Below are 8,066 nucleotides of genomic sequence, written 5' to 3'. Positions count from 1 at the left end.
TCTGTTTAAGCGAGCTTTGTGTTGCTGTGACCAAAAAACCTGACTTGAACAATTAAAGGAGGAAAAGTTCATCTGGGGCTTCTGGTTTCAGAGGTCTCAGTCCATAGAGAGTCAACTCCATTGCTCTGGGCCTTTGATAAGGCAGCACACCATGGCCGACAGTATAGCAGAGGAGCATGGCTCATCTCAAAGCAGTGGGGAAATAGAGGGAATGGAGAACAAGTCACAGGGAAAATGAACCTTTCCAAAGCACAAGCCCAGTGACCCTCTACCTTTAGTCACACCCCTCTTGACTATAGTTATCATACAATCCACTCAAATTGGGTTGGCCTGATTTAGTTATAGTTCTCAAGATTCAATCACTTCACCTCTGAACATCCCTGCATTAACACAGGAGCCTTTGGGGACAACTCATATCCAAACCAAAGCAGCATCTTTTATTTAGCACAATGCATTCAAGGTTCATCCATCCGCAACACGCGTCAGTACTTCATTACTTTTTATGGCCAAACAATATTCCATTGCATGGACACGCCACATTTTGCTTATCCATTCAGTTGATAGACACTCGGGTTGATCTCACCTTTTGGTTCTTATAAATATTGCTGCCATCAACATTTGTGTTCAAATTTATATGCAGATAAATGTCTTCATTTCTCCTGACTACATAGCTAGAAGTGGAAGTTAAATAAAAAGATCTAAGCTTAATCATTTCAGGAAACGGGTAGATTGTTGTCTAAACTTCCTGCACCATTTTACATTTCCACCAGATGTCTGTGAAGATTCCAAATTCTCCACATTTTGTCAATATTGTTCTTTTCTGATCTTTTGATTGTAGCCATTCTTGTGGGTATGAAGTAGCATCTGATTGTGGTTCTGATTTGCATTTATTTGATGACGAACCATGCCATATTCTTATTGACCACTTCATCTCCCTTCTACAAATGTCTGTTTAGATGATTTGTGATTTTTATTTGGGTTATTTATCTTTTTATTATTGCACTGGAAGATTTTTTAATATATTCTAAATATAAATTATTTACCAGATATATAATTTACAAGCACCCCTCTCATCTATTGATTAGCTTTTCACTTTTCCTTCTTCCTTTTTCTTTGGTTTCTTTCTTTCTCCTTTTTTTTCTGGGGTTCATATCCACACATGCTAGGCAAGTCCTCTATCACTGGGTTTCAAGAAAGCTCTCATTTTGATAGTATGCTTTGAAGCACAATTTTTTTTAATCTGATGAAGCTTCAATTCAGCTATTTTTTTTTCCTTTTGCACCTTGCATTTTTGTGTCATCTCTCAAAATAGATTGCAACATCTGAAGTTGTAAAAATTTACAATATTTGTGGTTTTAGCTCTTAGGTATCTGATTCATTTTGAGTTAATTTTCTGTATATTATGAAGTAAAATTTCAACTTCATATTTTGCCCAGGGCTATGCAGTTGTCCTGAAGCCTTTTAATTGGGAAGATCATTCTTTCCCATTGAGTGATCTTGCCATCTTTGTCAAATATAAATTGACCACAGACACATATACACATGAGTCTTATTGGACTTATAAGAAAAAAGTGTACAGGGAGTCATCTCAGTTTTATGGAGAAGGATATTTAATTGAAGTCTTTTCTTAGAGTACAATGATGGGCATATATTTCTTAAACCTCACTGTTTCCCAGAAACAGATCTCAGGTAAAGTTCAACATTGTCAGTCCTCCTTTTGTTCAAGATGAATGGATATAATAGTTGTTGAACAACTTAGAGACAATCATAAATCTCCTGAGTGAGATGAAGAAGGTTTTAATAACTAGTCATGCTAGGGCTCTTGGTGGTGGTGTTTCTATAAAATAAATTGAGCCACTTCGTGAGAGGTGACAGCAAAGGTCAGTTGTTTTAGAATCCTGGAGTGCAGATGTCTTAAACAAGTATGCTGAAATAAAAAGAGAGAGAGAGAGAGAGAGAGAAATATTAAGTTAAAAAGTCAAATTAAAGCAAATACCCCGAAGTCTCATCCTGAGGGTCAGCAATCTAGTGAATTTCAAGAGGTTGGCGAATAAAAGCTTTTTGTTGTAAGCAGCACTGCTGTAGAATTGTCTGCTAGCCCTCTGGGTTACAGATTTGGATCTCTATTAATCTATTCCAATGGAAAATATTCAGCCTATTTGCCTAAGAAGTTTATTGAATTTGAATTTAGAAGTACATGCTGTCTGGTCAATAGATTTGAATAATTAGTTCTTTTTTCTAGGTGAGATAGATACTGGTAAAGTGATAGGCTGATTTACTTAGGATCAATTTTCAACATAGGTACAGTAGAAACATCACCAGTATCCTTCCTATGGTCTCACTGGAGAGACTGGGATTGCCCAGAGGATTTTAATAAGGGGATCAGGTGATGGGTGGAATGTCCAGCAGACAATAAGATTGGAAACTGTTTGGGATAATCTAAAAATGGCAATGAAATGAGTATGCTCTGACCTAACCGTTATAATAAGGAAGAGAGAAAAGAGAAAAAAAAAGGCTATTATGTGTGAATGACAGCCAAGGGTCTGTAGAAAGTGAAAAGAAGAATAATTATGAGCAAGCAGAGAAAATAACAAAGCATGAATTAGATGGGAGTCTTGGTCCAACATCTTCACAGTAGCTGCCTATTGTCTGGAGTCAGCTGTTTGTTACCAAGGTCTTGGGTCAGCATTTCTTTTCAAAGATCAGCTGTGTCACAGCCTCTAAGAATCTTAAGTTTTCCATGCTGTAGTCCTCCATTGGAGTAGACTTCCAATTGTATGGAACTCTGAATTTCCCCAAGCATTGACTCTGGAATTCTACTACAGTATTTATTGTAAGAGTACCTGATAAGGGGTCTTCCAATGAGACCAAGGGCAGCTTTTCTCTTAAATATCTTCCAATGATGAAATATTCTGGTAGAAAATTATAAAGAAGAGATTTAGGAAAATGTTGTGGGAAAATTTTTAGCTTTAACTCATTGGTGACAGAGCTGGTATTCAGTACATAAAAGGACTGCGTGAAGAAATTTAGCTCATATCCACTGGAGATGATCTCATGTCACAGAAGGCCATTCTGAGGGTGGCAGAGCCTGTCTCTGTGAGGAGTAAAACCAAATGTGTTCCAATCTTCCTTTTCAAAATCCCACCAGGGATTTATGCTCCCAGTGTTTAAACAGGATCATGACCTTGGTCAAGGGAGCTTGTTCAGCACAAATATCTCCTAGAACAATGTGTTTAGGAATCTCTCCTTAGGGGCCTCACTCAGCCTTTTTAACAGCCTTCGCTTTAGGTAGGGGGAAATGCACCTCAAACTTCTGTAGCTTGTTCATTTTTATAAGGGTCCTGGCAGATGAAAGAAATACCCTGCATCCTGAGAGCACACTAAAGTCAAGTACTACTCCGTAAACATGTCTGCTGTCTACATCTGTATTTACTCTTTGGTGTTCAGCTATTTGATAAACTCTAGTATTGGGCTGATTTTACTTGGGTAGAGGATTATATTCTAAAGATCCATCTTCTTAAACTACTCATTGCAGATCCTGCTTAATAACCTTCAGTGTCACTTTTAAGGTATGGTCCATAACACAGTATCAGGCCAGGTTTCTCAATGAGGTCACTAATACATGAGAGTAAACTTACATAAAGTTCCCTAACTAAACTAAGACAGCTGAATTGTTGCCTTATTTCATTTTAATTTTTAGGAAAGTGTCAGGATTCGGTGTGTAGCAGGGAAATGTAGTGCTGTGAGAGGGAGAGGTGTGAGGAGCTCATTGGCTGCCTGAGTACCCAGGCAATAGTAGTGTCCAAGTGGCTTGAGGAACCCTGAGGAAAGGCACGGAGCTCAGAACCAGATCAGCAGCAGCATCACCAGGTGTTGCAGCCCCACCTACTGCCCTAAGTCGAGGAGAGTGACCTGAACAACCTGGTCAAGGTGGAAGGTCTAGTAAGCAAGAGGATTTTATTTTATTTTTTTTATGGTTCCCACGAAAGCACAAGGTTTTAGATAGTTCTCAAGAAACTGAGTTAAAACCCTAAGACTATGTCCAGATCACTCATAAAATCCAGGAAACACCATTTAGGGATTCCTAAGGAAGGAACATAACAGAGAACTTTCTTTGGGTTAAGGAAGACCTATTTCTGTTTGTGCTCCCAGATCAGAGGATCTTGCAGAGGACTTAAGTCCATACATAAAGAGACACTGCAATCACAGAAATCTGGGCACTGTTATCTGAAACACCTAGTTAAACCTGGAAGACCTCTCAGTTGCCATCTTGAAAGGAGTCTAGGATAAGTTTTGCAGCCTTTGACTTATCAGAAGAGAACATTTTCCCTCCTCAAGTAAGTTATGCCTCAAGTAATGGACACTGTTCTGGAAATTTTATAATTTGCCTTTTGAAGCATATCTTTTTGCAACAGGACTAAAAGCAAATAAATGGAATTTTTACAGGCTTTTTCTTCTTTCAATGAACAAAAAATAGGAGGCTACCTACATATGGTATCAAAACTGAATCACAAGAGGCATTTATAAATCTTGATAGAGGGCTTGGGAAAAAAATAGAAGGGGCTTCTGTGAACCCCTGAGACATGACTGCACAAATATATTGTTGTTCTCCCCAGGCAAAGGCAAAACGTTACTCCTGGTCTAGAGGCACACTCAGAAAAGGCAAGGCAGAGATCACTTGTTCACAGTGAAGCAAGTGGCTTTAGGCAGAATTGATGACAGGGTGACATGTGAGTTGGGAAATAAAATCCCCCTGTCTGCGAGGCTGGCACTAACGATAGGTTTGCAGGGCCTGTGCCTGTGTCCTACTTGTGATTCTTCTCATGACAAATCACACTTTCAGACAGCACAACTCTAGTTAGTAACACAAATGACAGCAAGAGGGAAGAAAAGAGTGGCTTGGTTCTATCAAGGATGTCACTCATCTAGGAACTGATAACGAAACCAGAGGACAAAAATCAAAATAAACACCCACGATGCTTAACAAGAAGAGAGCAGAGTTCAGAACTGGCACTGCTTGATCACATCACGGTGCAGGAAGCAGCAAAGCATGAGGCATCCCACAGTTGATTGATGGCTGGGCTCTGAGATGATGGGCAGTGCCAACCATATCTTGATGGAACCTCCAAGAAAACTGGAAATAAATGAAGGTCACTCAAATGAGCACAAACAAATGCTACTTATTCAGAGCTTCCTAAACAAACGAACCACCCACCATTTCTTGTATTTGTCAGGGGCTTGAACACAGAGTGGTGGCAAAGCTCAATAGTGGAAACTAGGAAGGCTGTGGTATGCCTACTTGAAGGCTCTTGGTATAGAGAAGTTAGAGGGAGGCTAACTAGAGGCAGAACATACAACTGGATTGGTGAATATGTATTTGTCCTCTATGGTCAGTCCAAAGTTAGAAGTGGGAATGAAAAATGTAGAACCTGACAATTATTGATCACGTCCTGAGTGATTCTAGAATCAGTGCTAAAGAGGCTGAGGTTGGGCTTCTCAGAGTGTTGTTGTAGAGGTTTTAGTCAGAGTTGCATTTTTATATATGAACTAGCCTTTATCTATTTGTGTCTAAGCCTATTTTCTGTTGTTATAACAAAATATCTGATGCTAGGTAATATATAAAGAAAAGAGGTTTATTTAGCACACAGTTTTAGAGGTCCAAGATCATGGTGCTAGCATCTACTCAGTGCTGGTGAGAGATTCCACATATGTCATAACATGGTTGATAGCATCAAGGTAGGGGAACATGTGTGAGAAGGAGAGATCACGTGGTAATAAAGGAAGCAAGAGAGGGACCCAGGACAGCTGAACTTGCTTTATAACAACCCATTTGTTTAGTAAGCTTTTTTGTTGCTATGATCAAAAGAACTGACAAGAATAATTCCAGAGGGGGAAAAGTTTATTTGTTACTCACAGTTTCAGAGGTCTTAATCCTTAGATGGCAGACTCCATTCCTCTAGGCCCAAGGTGTGGCAGAACATCATGGAAGAAGTGTGTGGCAGAAGAAAGCAGCTGGGGACATGGCACCAGGGAGCAAAGAGAGAGTGAGTTTCCACTCACCACATACAAAATACATACCTCCAAATGTATATCCTCATGACTCATCTCTTCAGCCACACCCTAACAGCCTCCAGTTACCAGGTTAATCCTTATTAGGAAACTAATGCATGGATTCTGTTAAGGCTCTCATAATCCAATCATTTCACTCTGAACTTTCTTGCATTGTCTCACACATGAGCTTCTAAAGGACACTTCACATCTAAACCATAACACCATTCTTTCAAGATCCAATCCACTCCTAGAGACCTGCATTAATCCCTTCTTAGGTTCGTGCCCCCATGGCCTGCCCACCTTCCACTAGGCCCCACTTATTAAAGGTTCTACCACCTCAACATTGTCCTACTGGGAAATAAAACTCTAGCACAAGAAACTCTGGGAGACAAACTGGAACTAGACCCAAACCATAGAAGATTGTATGTTTGGTCCCTCACCACTCACCCAGTTTTTTGAAGCAAAGACGTTGATACATTGGTAATGCCATCCACCATGTTGGTTACTTCTCCAGTAAAGTAATGCATGACCTGATAAATTCACTGGACTTTATTAGTAGTCCAGACAGTAGCTTTTCCAAGGTGAGAGAGAACCATCATTAGGATGATAAATCTTTTAGACTCAGAAGTAGACTGTGGCTTGAAGCTACGGGTGATTCTTCAAATTCTAGGGAAAAAAAGAACAGCTACAAGACAACCTATAGTTCTAGAAAGGACCCAGGATTAGGGTTAGGAATCAATGACTGCAAGAATGAGAAAGGAAAAAAAATGAAAGGTAGTATATTAGTTTATAGGCAGATCTGGAAGAATAGAAATTCTGGTAACAGATTCAACAGGAGAAGATCCTGTCAAATTTGGAGAGAAGTACCAAACTTCATTTTTCATAATGAAATATAAAGTTTGGCAACCAGACAAGACAGAGTTTGCATATCCACCAGTTGCATGCAGTTTACAAAGAGGTTCAAAATAGCTCCAACACAAATGAACGCAACCAGAATCCAATAATGAAAAATGAACATTTCATTCTTATAATGAAAAATGAAACATTTATCTTTTGCTTTCTGACTTGCCTTTCCAAAATTCTTACTGAATTTTCTTTTTTTCTGGCAATACATTGATTTGCATAGATTTGCATAGACAGTCTGTCCTCCTTGTTAACAGGACAGCATTAGAAACAATGGTAAGACAATCAAAGTCTTGCCTGGGATATCTGTAGAAGGAGGATGCTTATTTAGTCAGATATGACCAGACACTTTCCAAAATAAGGCTGATTTATGGAGCCAGTGCTAGAGTTCCCCACTGAAAGACAAAATTTCCTTCTACAGTCTCTCCCCACTTCTGATCAAAGACAATCTTAAGGAAAGATTATTCTTGATCACCCAAGAGAGCTGGTCTCATGACATCTGCCCTGGCTCTTCACAGAGATGCAGCAAGAATGGCGATTTACATGTAGATCTTCTTCCATTTGCTCTGCTGGAAGTTTTCAGGAAGAATCTCAAATGCACTTTGCAAAGCCTCTTGAGGGTGAGAAGCCAAACCCAGAGCTCCCTATCACATTTACCTGCAGAACCTATTGACTGGCAGGACCTTCCTTCTTCTTGAGGTCCCCCAGGTAGCCTAAGATTCCTGGAAGTCACCTCCTGACTCCCCTGTGAGTCTGGGCACCCTGTGCAGCCAGGTGTCAGGACAGTTTTTCCAAGAGGAGCTTGTAAGCACTGGCTCCATAAATCAGCCTTATTTTGGAAAGTGTCTGGTCATATCTGACTAAATAAGCATCCTCCTCCTACAGATATCCCAGGCAAGACTTTGATTGTCTTACCATTGTTTCTAATGCTGTCCTGTTAGCAAGGAGGACAGACTGTCTATGCAAATCTACGCAAATCAATGTATTGCCAGAAAAAAAGAAAAATCAGTAAGAATTTTGGAAAGGCAAGTCAGAAAGAAAAAGATAAATGTTTCATTTTTCATTATAAGAAATGAGCACAGTCTATGGAATTGTTGCTAGTGGACTACCTG

At 39.6% G+C, this 8,066-nt stretch overlaps 1 long non-coding RNA gene across 1 annotated transcript; it reads right to left on the bottom strand.

The window, feature by feature from the left end:
• Positions 1-1,588: 1,588 nt before the first annotated feature.
• LOC125616551 lies at positions 1,589-6,488 on the bottom strand. Its single transcript, XR_007347202.1, has 4 exons — positions 5,915-6,488; positions 4,976-5,134; positions 2,844-2,912; positions 1,589-1,927 (listed from the first exon to the last, which is right to left on the bottom strand). It is a non-coding gene; the product is annotated as an uncharacterized LOC125616551 (long non-coding RNA).
• Between the last annotated feature and the right edge of the window lie 1,578 nt (positions 6,489-8,066).

The sequence above is a fragment of the Marmota marmota genome, unplaced genomic scaffold (assembly GCF_001458135.2).
Source record: "Marmota marmota marmota unplaced genomic scaffold, marMar, whole genome shotgun sequence".
Lineage (NCBI taxonomy): Eukaryota > Metazoa > Chordata > Mammalia > Rodentia > Sciuridae > Marmota > Marmota marmota.
The sequence above is the reverse complement of the archived record's forward strand: the minus strand, read 5'-3'. Positions and strand labels throughout refer to the sequence as shown.